We start from the raw sequence: 13,408 nt of genomic DNA, 5'->3' as shown, positions 1-13,408 counted from the left end.
GCAATCTTTTTGTTTTCAATTTTTGTTGTACTATGTACTTTATTCATGAACACATGAAATGGTTACCTTTTAGAAACTTGTTACTTCATTGGATATAACTTATTTTTTGGGAATTGCCGTTTATGAGGTGTGTTAAAAAAGCCAGGCTGTTTCTCTAGAATCAATTTTAAGACTCGCCCAAGTAATGCTATCTATGATTCACTCTTAATTTTGCCTTTGTAAAATGAACTACCGGTCTACAATTCTGTTAATATTGGTTATGAATTTTCACAGTATATTTCAATCATGTTTGAAAAATCAGGATCTCTCGGGTTATTTTGCCAAAATAGCAATGACATATTTGAAGACATCGTGGAGCTATTATTGTTTTCATTAAGGTATCTTATGGATTTGAGGCGAGGCTTTCTGAGCTTTATGTTGAAATCAATGAGCTGACTTCATGTTTTGTACTCATTTCTAGTCAACAAATTCTAACCATTCGTGCAAAAGCCAAGCGTTAATTAAAAGTAGAGTACATATTCCCAACTCTTTTTGTCACGTCATATTGCTCTTCTGGCTCGATTTGCAACATTTTTGCGTCTTATGACTGGCGAATTGCCTATGTAATCGATAACGTCGAATCCTTTGAAAACATAGTTTTAAAGGACGTACTAACTTGCATTAGGTGATATTTTATTCGTATTACCTGCGTCCCTTACACGAATTTGGCTCATTGTTATGGAAATATGTCTGGTGATAAAAAATCTAGGTTTCTACCACATCTTTTTCAAATGCATGTTTCCCTGGGAGGAAAATGGTATTCCTTTTTTGTTCCTACTTTGATCACACTCCTTATCGGGACAGAATCCCCCACTAAGCTATAATCAGATGGAATAATTATCAATTGGGAGGTCTGGCATATACTCTGGTACTGCCATGTATGTCAGCTCAAAATGGTAAATTTGATTCCGATATAATTACCATTTTCTAGGACAACATTATCTCAAGGCTTGAGACTTGAGAGAATATTTCCAACCAATCCCGAGAAAGGTTGCGTGAGTAAGTGCGTCTACATTCCGAAAAAAATCTGCAAATTTACTGCAATCCAACTTCTGCTTTAAAAAAGATCGACTCCACTGAAAAACGAGCACGAGCTTGTTGCAAGAATATGGAATAACATTAAGCACCAACAATTTACTATTGATGTTAATTAGCCATCATAATAAATAATGCTTTTCTCAATAATTACTAATTTAAAATAACACAACCTAATTTTCATTCCAAATTCGCTTATGCCAAAAGGTAAACGAATCTTTTCAAAAAGGTAATCTTCACTGTATGGAAAAAGCCGTCAGGCTTTATTTTGTTATCCTCTCCAACGCTTTTCCATGTACATGTTACTCCAGGTTTCACTTCAAAAATATCAACCATAAGACTCATATGTGTCACAGACAGAAATTAATCAAAAGGTGGACTTGATCAAACCCCTTGACCTTAACATCACATTTTAGATTCTTGCGAGATTTAAATGTTGTTAGCATGTCCAACTAACCTGAAGATATTTTTTAAATATTTGTATTCTGGTTTACGCAAAAAGCTATGAAAAACGTTGATCCCCGAAACAAAGCTTTTCAATTTGCTGAATAGCAGCGCCCTTTACCTCGTCTAGATGCGGGCAAACAAACTTGAGAAGCTCAGAGCGTAGTCAAGGACTCCGGCATTTTAAGCTTTATTTTGTTCATGATATGTCAAATACTATACCTACGAAATGATAAATATAGTATCAAGATCAAGATCCAGGTTGACATGAATTGAGAAAACTTTGTAAAAAGTAATCAATAAATCCAGTTTCTGTGTGATTAAGTAACACTAGATTTACAGCATGTACAAGGATTTCTAGAAACGTCCTTGATAGACATTAATGAATGTTGATGCTACATTACTAAATCAGTCTCATCCTTGCCGTTAGTTCTAATTTTTGCTTAACATTGACTCTTTTATCCCTTCCTTGTTTGTGGGTAGATTTACAATCAAGTTATATTTTATTGTTAAAAAAGCTGTTAGTTCTTGACATAAGATGAAAGTAAGTATGAAAAAAATACAAATTTTAAAAGCATAAACCCATATTTCGAAAAAAACACATTTCCATGGATAAATCTGATGGGAAATGATGAAGGGGAAGTTTTGAAGCGCTATTACGCACGCAGTAAAAACTCTTTGCTTAGTTCTTATTTGGATGTCCTAACTGATTGGACATTTGCCTATGCAGGGTTTGTTTTCCAGTTGTGTTGCAATGCTGGTAATAGTTTCATTGTGTCACAATGCTTTATCAATAGTTTTTTCAGCGAATAATACCTTGACAAAGCCCGGCATTTTGGAGCGTTCACTCTTATTTCTATGTTTGTCCGCACCTAGACGAAGCAAAGGGGGCGCTACATCCACCCAATGAAAAGGCTACAGGCTAAGAGGAAAAAAAGGAGATTTAGGAAAAAGTGAAGAGAGATCAAACTAAAACAAGCTTGTGAAACAATTCCATCGGAATTAGCCGTTTCCATGACGAAATTCAGGTTTCATGCAGTCTATTTTGGCATCTCCTCTTGCAGGGTTTATCTGAAAAATCATTTTTTTTACTTTTAAATTTGGACTGGCCTTGATGAAGGATTGTCATTGATTATTGGGCTCGTTAGCAAACAAGGGAGGTCCCTATAGGATCTGCTCTCATCAGTCCAATATATTGGCCCATTATTTTCATTTCATCCAAGCTTGAAAGTGATTTGGTTGGGTCGTTTCCAATTAGATATCGGAATTGTCAGAACAAGAATCAATGTTGAATTGAAGGTCAAAGAATCATGGCATCTCGTACAAAATTTCCTAATGATCATGATCCTGTGATTAAAGCCCGAGATTATTGGCTAATCTCCTCATTGCATGCAGACTCTACAGCAGTGCTACACTACTGCTTCTACCATATCTACTCAGAAATGGAGAATGCACTGACAAGAACAGCAAACCAAGCTACTTCAAGCTTAAAACCATTGAACGTGACGATGAGGAAGAAACACTTTGACGGAAATTAAAATCAGATAGAATTCGACATTCATTTTTCATCTCATATGAGACAAGATGATTGTGGTGGCTCTGGGCTTGAATCGGAGTGACTGCTAGCATTCCGCCATTTAGCGTGAGGGCCCCCCCAAATCATTTAACAATGCCCCTTGGGAGATTACGTCTGTAGTCTGAACAGCCGCCGAAAGCGAATAAAAAAAAAACTTAAGGCAATGCCATCACTTAATTATGATAGGTACAAGGATTCACCATGCGTTTTGTCCAGGCAGTCATTCAAGAGTGTGGATATACCGTTCGTTGTGTATGTTCAATAAAAAAGATACCGACCTACATTTCTTGGGGTGAGAAATATTTGTTAAAGAGGTTTTTATTTCATGTGAATTTTCAAAAGTATGATCGAATGACCTCGTCGATTACAAAGAGTCAATGAACGGTAAATGGCCTACATGAATCATGTCCTTAACATGCCATTGTCCATATTTCAGGTAAGACCACTAGGAGATCCTCTAGCAATAACACTGCCATTGACAGTGGCACATGCGTACATGCTTTACAGTCAACCAAACCCGTCTCATTTAGCCTTCTTATCAGGGAAGTCAGGACCATTAGTGAGCCTCTCTCCAGAAATTCTTTTGAAGTCGCCCCCAGATTTGCCGTAAAAAAGTCGATCTGGAAGGAGAGCCATCCATCCCAAGGAGGCGGGTAGGTCATTGACCAAGCAACATCGATCCATCATGTCGTGATTGGAAATCTTTGACAAGTTATATGGGCCCCCAATTTCCCCTGTTGAGCCTTTTGTTCATCTCTCTGCCATTTTCATGTCAAAGTCGTTTGGGACACCCACACACAAAAACATTCCACCCAAACAGGGTTCCCATGAAGAGCTCGGATCTAGGTCCTCGGCGCCTTAGATTGGCGGAATTGAACGTGCCCAAACAGCCCTGAGGTCTCTGGATAGCGGCTAATTAGTGTCGAGAGATCATATTGGTGCTCTTTCTTCATCTTGTCTTAAATCTGGATTCCCGACGCACTAACGACATTCAAGAAATTAATCCCAATTTCATAGCGAATCCGTCAATCATGGACTAGCAAAGAGCAAGCACCAAAATAAGTGGAATGTGTTTGGTTGGAGTGATAAATGACATGCGAAATCAAAACGGGGAAAATTCCACCTTGGGTTTCCAGTTTTGGCGGGATCATTAGTGCCAAACAAGATGGTTTCTTCTCCTCTCCCCTCCTCTTCCCGTGTCTCTATTGTCTCACTGTCTTGTTCTTCCAAGTTAGCCATTTCTTCAGGCATTTCGCTTCCAACAATAGGCCCTCCACCGGCCTCCCCTCTCTTCGTCGATTGGCATGCATGGAAAACATCATCCTCAAGACACACGGCTCAATTCAGTCATATTTCTCGCTGATTGGACGGGGCCAAAAATTGACAAGCTCTTTTGCATTTTCGTGGTTATGTTTCTGTCTTACTCCCAAACCACAACTGATCATACGACAGGTTAAGATACAACATAAGATGCAACCTAATCCGGCTGATATTGTTGCCCTTGGTGTGATGGTTTTCAAACACACCTGGCTCATCACGTTCGTGTTGGTTTTTTGATGGATTCATCCCAGACCGGCAATTTTCGCCATATGTTTCTCCACTTTTTCGTGCGGTTCACGTCAATTTGACCATTTATGCAAATGAGCATGTCTATATGCTGGATTTTCTGGCTCAATCGACATCAAACTCGTGGTTATTGGAAGTTCATGGGGGTTCATTGGGGCCGGGCTATCGATTCTTTGACGGATGTCCCATCAGTCTCCCAAAGACCAAGTCAAAATGGTTCGAACAGACAATTGGCCCACTTTCGTGAACCCAACCACGGCGATGCCGCCATGCGATCCAAGCTCGTGTTTTGCATTCGAAATGACCTTTTGTGTCAAGTGATTGCTTGCGTGAATCCCGAAGGTCGTCGTGGTGCGCTCATTGAGACACAAAAAAGAGCCGAGCTAAAGTCACACTGAGACGGTGAGACACTGAAACTTCATGCAATGAGGAGCGAGGATTGAAACGCAAACGAAATCGCGACCTTGACTTTCTGGCAACACAACTAGGACGTAAGTTCTTGTTGTAATGATAATATTTTGCACACCTCATTAAGAACCCATGTCTGCACAATTAGTCACTCTCAAAGGTAAGCAATCAATTTCTGGTTATTCGCTCGTCGTGACTGTCAGTGTCAACCTTTTTCTTGTTACGACTTGGGCAAACAAGGGTAAACAAATATCATTTTTTACGCCTAAATTACAAACAACAACAACAACATACACATCCATTGCCAATTTGTTGTTACGTGAAGGAAACATTTTGAGGTTTGATGGTTTATCTGTAATCAAATTCAAAGGAAACATGGTACAGGAATAGGCCATTACATCCTGGAAGATAAAAAAGATTCGAATATTTGATCGATTCCCTCTCATTCAAAAATCACAAACAATCGCTCGAGATCCAACAGCTAGATATCAGATATTCATCTTGAAAAATAACACACCACAATAGTTGTTCAAATGCCTTTGGCCTTGAGAGTGACCTTTGAAGTGATCACGTGCTTATGGATTTCACAGCAATTGATAGAGAGGCAATCAGCCAATCTTGGCCACGCCCTAACCTATCTTGTTTGGAGTAAGCTTTCACTCGTTCATTCAAACTAAAACAAAATATATACAAGCTTGTAAGTTGATCTTTCTGCTCATTCGACTTAATTTTGCTTAAACTCGAATAGTTTGGACTAAAAATTTACTACGAAACAGCTAGATTTATCTCGAAAATCGTATTTTGGAAGCGCCCGTGCTAATATACTCGTACAGATCGAACCCAAAATGATATCATGGGATTGTATTCCTCGTTCTACATACACTGAAACAGATCTTGTCGTCACAAAAGTCAATCAACCCGTCCATAACTAACCTACATTCTGGGAATTCTTTGAACAACAGTTTATGCAAGACGCATGGTGTTTTTGCATTCAAATGTAGGAACGGAATGATGAGATTGAAGGCTCTACCTACGAAGAGCAGAGATATCGAATCAGCTGCTGGAAGGAAGAGCTTGTACAGTAGTACCACTACTTGGCTGATGCACTCTCCATCTGAATGGAACAATGGTTTTTTCCCCTATTACAGACTAAGTTGGACTCTTCGTTCGTTGATCGTCGTCCAGAAGATCTATTCAGAGCAACTCGAGCATCAGTCTTTGTTAATGAGTGCTATTTGAGTCGAGAGAAGAGCTCCGACGAGAACGTCCAACGCTCTATTTATTCTGAATCTGCTCCACTGCATAGGTACAAATTGGATTCTTCACCATTGATGAGTGGCATATATAAAGATTCCAGAAGCATGAGTCGAATTCCACACGAGTTTGGCGATAGCGGTCGAAATCAAAGATGATGTTCAGGAGAGCTTCCAAGTTATAAAACTTGTCACTAGTCAAGAAACACGTCCTGGAGATTGGAAGCGAAATACTCCTAGACCGTTTTGCTGTCAAACTTGATCCATTGGAACAAAGTTGAAGCCATTGTCATCATGATCCAAAAAACTTACTAAGTTTGTGCTAGAATTTTTGTGTTGCTTTCCAATCAGAAACAATTCAACCAATTTATTTAACCTCATTTCGGGAACTCTCCTCTTTAATGAACTTCTTAGTAGTAGCAATGAATGACTTGAGAAAATCGAATTCACCCGGTGAATCGAAAACGATGAGCCGTTATTGATGACATATGTATGCCTCATCCTTCAATGGAATCTATTTAAGCTAAACGAATGATGCGGACAATCTCTTGAATTCGGTCGAGCAGTCATTATCAGAATGAAGGTAAACTGAAATGGTTCCGGCATGCCAGCAAATTTCCCACGAGCTTATTTGAAATCATGGCAGATCCTTCAGGACGTGAATGGTTCGTTCATCGGCCAAAGTCTGGAGCAACGGTTAGGGCTTTTTTTCGGAACCGAATTCCATTCTTGAAGTCTCATCGCCATGTAACCTTATGGCCACCCATCATCCATCTCTGTTCGTCTTGAAGTGTTTGCCTCCCTTCGTTTCAGTCCGCTACATATATACTCCAATGCAGTGTACTGTATGTGTTGTAGGTAAGTGGTAACCCACCCCAAAACGACTTGAAAGGATCCTGGTCGCTTTAGATGGTCTTGTGTGTTTAGTTTCCACTCTATTGAGAGAGCTTGGGGCTCTGTAATTATAGTGGTCTCGTTACGGTGAACCGGATTTGACCAAGCAGCTTTTGAGAATGACAAAAAGTGGTCACACTGGCGACATCAACGTCCCCGATTAACTAATACGTTTTGGCAGTTTTGCTCTCCACACAAGGTTCATGTCTAGGTGTAAGTTGAAGCACGAAAATACACAAAGCCTACGACTCCCATTCGTTGCAGGGTAAGTCGGTAGGTATTCTATTGGGGAGCCCTCCTGAGTCCAAATTGCCCGTTGTTACGTCTCGTACGTGAACTTCGAACTTCTTGAGCTCGCATTCTTGTTCATCCTGTTGCATTCCTTTGAGCTTTTGGATCGGTGAGCTTTGAGTTACGAGTATCCTCGGATCGGATCGGACTTGCGTCTACCCAGTTAGTAGAGAGTTGAGACTAGAGTACGTACAGTAGATGCTCTGGTTCTCCATTGACGCTCATAAACAAAGCCACAATGACGAGGAGATGACGATGATGAGGGGAGGGCTCACTTGTGGATGCCTCGAGCCTTGTTCTCGAAACCCCAATCCAAGAACCACATTTTATTATCCCTGCGACCTTTCTGTTCGGAATATGTCGTTGGAAGTTCTAATTCAAACTTGGCACGGACTCACGAGGTCTCATGAGTCGTCAGATTTGGCATTCTTCTGGACGAGAAAGATGAGATTGCGCAGTGGTAATCGTCGTCGTTGTTGTTTCTGCTGTTGTCGTTGTTGTTGCTGTTGTCGTGATGGTAAATCTAGGGGTCAAAGTCTCCTTATCATAAGCATCTCATGACCTCAGGGATCAGTGTCATCGCAAAACGGCCGTTAATATGATTCGAAACGCATCCATGTGCCAAGATATTCCGACTGAAAAGCTCCCTACCAAATGATTATGCCCAGGAGTATAAAAGCACATAGCGAGTATTGTAGGTATTGTACAATGGCTTTTTGCGTTTATCTCGAAACTGATGAGACAACGCCGAATTCACCCAAGACGCTTATCAGACAAACAACCATTTTTCATTTACACATACAGTAGTACGGGTCTTTGAGTGGCTGTTCTTTATTCTCTCTCTCGTATTCATGAATCACTTTCACCTGAGTCGAGTTATGATTAAGGGTCGTCCTCCTTTAGCCTGATGATTGGGTTGGGAATGGCAAGGGGACCATTTTGCATTTTCTCTGTACATTTCGTACGGATGGGATGAGTGAGTGCCCCTTAACCACAGTTCATGCTCATCCTCGATCCGATTGGAGGATCGTTGGTTGAGATATCCATGACCTATGCGCAGACCGCACTGTACTGGTCTTCGTGATGGGGAGAGAATCTCCCAATTTCTTTCACTTAACCCCACAAAAGAATGTGATTAAGGCCCTCAGAGTCTAAATCAAAGCAGAATTGCTGCTTGCCTTATTCCAAAGGTGGATCGCCCTCTTGGGGAGTTCCTCCGCTCTGTCTCTCGCACCGCTCATCTATGTAGGCATATACATGAATGCAGAGTATACATGTGGTACCTATGCAGAGCCATGGAAGGCAAGTTGAACCCCCTGGTCTTCTCCGCCATGTACAACATCAACTTAGGTACCTTTCAGGCTCCTCTTCGTAAACGAACGTTAAGTGTCGGGCAGCTACGACTGATTGAAGAACACATCGCATATTTCCACGAAGCGCACGCCAAGCTCACCTGAAGCACGATTGCCACTCTTAAAAACATCTCGGAGTCTTTGCTTCTATTTTTTAAAACCTTTTTTTTCATAATTGAGGTTTAGTCTAAAAATATATAATATTATACATCATCATGTGCGTATAAGATAATGAGAGCTGTGATGGATGTTTACAAGGGGGTTGAATGGGCGGATGGTTCCGTTCAGCGTTTCGAGAGTGTCGTTGGTGGATGTTGTACTTGTACAATGGAACGGATGGATGATAGCCAGTCAGCAGTTCAGATCAGGTCGGCGAAGAGCAAAGATCTCCTCCGGTCGGTCGTGTAATCATAGGTGTTCCTTCGACTCGGCCTTTCGTAGGTACGTCTTACGTACGTACGTATACCGTTTTATTTATGTTTACCAACCAGCCCATGAGTGTGAGGATCCATGAGGAGACAGAACAGGAGGAGGTGGAAGAACCCATCCAAGTGACCAGGGTTTGACAATTTTCTCGCCAACCCAAAACGAAGCAGTTGAAAAAGTCCGAACCCTCGGCGCTTCATTTGAAAGTGAAAACATAGCAAAGAACCTGATTTGATCTATCTGAGGAAAGTCGCCACAAACACACACACACACATACACACACGCCTCCCTGTCAGGATAGATCAAAGATAAAAACCCAGTAATACTCGATTTTAGTGAAGAAGTGTGATTTTCGTGAGAGATTTCTCTCTCGAATCCCTCCCCGAATAATAAAGTGTGCGCAATTCTTGAATTCTGGGGTGAACTCTGAATCTGACCAGTTCTTCAGAACACCTTCACGTGTCGTGTTTAGTTCGGTGCTTTGTGAGCTGTGAGTGATCCAAAAGTAGCGAAAAATGTAAATTTCTCTCTCCTGTGACTGTGAGCATCATCCCACCCAAAAAAAGAGACACAAAGCTGACTGAATTGGGAGATTCATCATCATTCCTTAACCGACTCTTTGGAAGAAATCCCAAAGAAGAAGCTTTTCCAGTGGAAGATCGTGAGTAAGCGTGGCGGCCACAAAAAGAGCCTCTTATGGAGTCAGGCTCAAGACATTTCTTGATGATGACTTTAGCTAGTCATAGACAATTTCCGATTTAGCTAGATCAACATAGATCCCCTCAACGGCAGAACAATGGGCTAATTGATCCCATTCAAAATGGCATTGTCAAACCTCAAGGTCTAGAGACGAAGACGTGTAGAATATCTGTAGCACTAAATAATCATGGCAGAACCATATACTAGCTTAACCTCGAAAAGAGCAGATTGGACACCAGATTTTATTTCCGCAGACGCGTGAATATAGGCTTTAGTAGTACACATTGCACAGTTGTCAAATGGAAGAGTCTTCCTCCCCCATTTTCAATTGCCATCATTAATTCGGCAAATGGGCGGCCATGAATGCTGAATGGGCCATAAGAGGAGCCAATAAAGCGAGAGGCCCATTCCTCAACAATGTCTCGCTCGGAGTTGAGGCCCGTCAATGCCAGCCGAGTCCCAAGCACAGACATTTATTCAAATTTATTAAACCCCTTTCAATTGGAGAAGGTCATACTGGTTCATCAACAATCGGCCCCCCAACCAAGATTGCTTTAATTCTTCCATTCAGCGATTCATTGAGTCGACAGGCCTTGAGTGTCCACTTCGACCTTTTTCCGAGATTGACATCAATAACAGTAGGAAGAAAAGGGGTGATCAGCGGTGACTACATACTATATGTCCGTATGTAGTCATCATCTTGAAGGGCTTCATGCTTCAAATTCCCCGACAAGACCCCATAAAACACACCCTTTCGGAATTCTACCAAGCCAGGGCGAAAAGAGATACATGTTGCAGTTTGATCTTGATTTGGAATCGTGCACTTGTAATGACATCATACCTCATCATACCTTATTGATTGCATTCAGTATTGCTCAAGGAGATAGGAGGAACAGGCAACCCATTGTTCGAAACGTACTCGTACAAGGTTGACATGCACAATCCAGTCGAAATGACCCTTTTTAATCCGACTTGTCGAAACACGACGAAAGAGGCGAGTGCGAGTGCGGTGTATGTGCGAGTATGTGTATGATATTGGCGTCGATTCCAAGGTGGAAAGAAATTCGAACTTGTGTGAAAATCTGCATGAAAGCCTCAATTTGCAAATCTATTGCCTGTCCATCACAAATTTGCTAGCGCGACTCACAGGAAATATGTCGGCGAGTGTTTCAAAATTGCTCAAAATTCGCCAACCGAGTCTTGCGGATGGCAAAATGCGCGGGTGACAGACACCCTGTTTGGAATTGGTGGGAGGAAGTTTCCTAATCACAAATTACACTCCGGCATTACTTGAAACCCCTCCACTTTCCAAGCCCACATGGGCACTTCCACATATGTGGAAGGTAATTTGAAATCAATGAATTTCCAATGATTGAAGCTCCACATTTTCCCCTAAAACCCTCATCCACTTTCTCCATTCTCGACACTTTGAGCCAATCGATCGAGATGGCTCAACAACGGAGCCCTGAACAACCACAGATTATAAAAGAAATGTCAAAATACGATCAAATATTGTGGTAGCTTCAAAATGTGTTTGGAATGTCGAGAGATGACTATGATTTGTTGCCTCTGTACCATTGCAACGCATGGCAAAAGTTGGGCGTGACCCAAGCTGTTCAAGCAGATTAGCAACCGGAATATTCAGCTCCATGATTGCACAAGACGAGCTGTCAATCGCATTCACCGGAGCTCTAATTGGCGCAAGCAAAGTACTTGAAGCTCCTTGTTCAATCCGAGAGATACTAGGTGGTTTTATTGCCGTCATCCACAGACGTCATGCATCCAAATTTGGATTGAGGTGGAAAGTTGTAATGGTTAAACACTCCGGTTGTGGAAACTCTCTATTCCACTCGGATCCAAGTTTAAATTTTGGTGATTCACACAAGCTGGATTCCATGGTTGACGATGCGTAAATGAATGGGTTTGATGTCATGATCAAACTGATAGTCAGCTCCACGCACTCCAGCATGAGTGGGGAGAATCATCATCAACAACAACAACAACAACAACAACAAGTGGAGTGTTGAGTGTTGGCAGAATCCACTTCTATTGCCATTCATATCAGACGCAAAGAGTTCAGATTGACACATTGACAGATCCTCGGTAATGCGCTTGCTCATTAAAATTGGGACGAAAAAGGCTCATCCGGGTGGCCAATGTTTCCGACGAGTCTCGTTGGCATGATCTAAGCCATGCATGTCTAACAACACCAAAAGTTCATCCCAAAAGGTGATTTGACACAAAAAAAAACAGATTGAAACGAAATCGTGAGCTGAAATAGAATGAATAAACCTACGGATTATCCAAGCACAACGAGTTCCTACCTTCACAGATTGCATTGCAGCAAGCACCCCGATTTGACTAGGAAGTAAGAGGTACGCGTAAGAGGACGTAATCTTTGGCAAGCAAGCATTTGCATACTAATCAATGATTTCCAAGTGGCAAAGGTGCCATCCATGCCTACACATTAGGAAGAACTGGGACATTTTGAACAAACTAGTCGGGTTACATACCGCCGATTCCTATCCGAGCTGACAATTCATTCCACCCTCACGTGGCTGATGGGGGATTGTAGTGCATTGAGATCATTGGTTTTCGGTCGTTTTCCCACAACAATGACATTTGTCTGTGTTGGTTCTAGGGAAAAATCACCACAATTACCTCTCATTGTTGCCTTTGTGAGTAAGTGCGATTTCTCTTGGCAAATCTTGTAGCACAAATCAAAAACCCGTTGAGTCTGAACTAACTGGCCTAATGGCGGTCAAATTAAAAGCCATCAGCGGGACAAAACGCACCATCTTTCTTTTGTGCTTGAATAACGTTTGTCTTTTGATTTGTAAAGTAATTGAAAGGTTTTTTTTCTTCAATGAAGCTGATGTGCATCTGTAACATCATTTGTGGAGGCAGCAGCTCACGACATCATTAATAAAGAGGTGTTGTCAAGAACCATTTTGAAGCAGAACAACTTTGCCGTCGTTAACGTACCAATTTTTCTCAGGCCAGAGGGTCATGGCTACCCGACCAATAAAATTGCAGTTGTAAAACGATATTGATATTCCTTTATAACCAGGAATGCACCCCAGTGGCCTCCACGCATTTCGAAGGTATCACAAAAACAGTATGATTTCGTTGTTGATTCGATTGTTAGGCCCCTGGAAGCTAACATGGTTTTCACTTGCACAGACAAGTTCCTTTACGTATCTATCAAATTATGAAACGTCGTGCCTGACGTTTGTGGTGTCAGTTCTATCCTGTTTGTAAACAAAGGGCAATGTTCTTGAACAATTGTCGTGATAAGTGCATTGGACAGGACGCTTCAATTTCCTTTCACAGACCTTCTTTTGAGGATGATTCTCGTCGACTGCTTGGTAATTGCTCTATTTGGCATTTAACGAACGCATAATAGATGTGAAATGAAAAAACAA

At 41.5% G+C, this 13,408-nt stretch overlaps 1 protein-coding gene across 2 annotated transcripts in view; it reads left to right on the top strand.

The window, feature by feature from the left end:
• Nucleotides 1-13,408, top strand: part of LOC131885090 (rhophilin-2-A-like) — a 46,767-nt gene that overhangs the window by 10,308 nt on the left and 23,051 nt on the right. Inside the window, exon 1 of one of the 2 annotated variants that reach the window (XM_059233028.1) lies at nt 9,275-9,945. The exons of the other annotated variant lie outside the window; for it this stretch is intronic. The gene's annotated coding sequence lies outside the window, so the exon portion shown is untranslated. Of the gene's footprint in view, nt 1-9,274; nt 9,946-13,408 lie in introns of those variants that run through there. 2 annotated transcript variants of the gene reach the window in all.

The sequence above is a fragment of the Tigriopus californicus genome, chromosome 8 (assembly GCF_007210705.1).
Source record: "Tigriopus californicus strain San Diego chromosome 8, Tcal_SD_v2.1, whole genome shotgun sequence".
Taxonomy (NCBI): domain Eukaryota; kingdom Metazoa; phylum Arthropoda; class Copepoda; order Harpacticoida; family Harpacticidae; genus Tigriopus; species Tigriopus californicus.
Note: the sequence above shows the minus strand (reverse complement) of the source record. Positions and strands in the feature narration are given on the sequence as shown.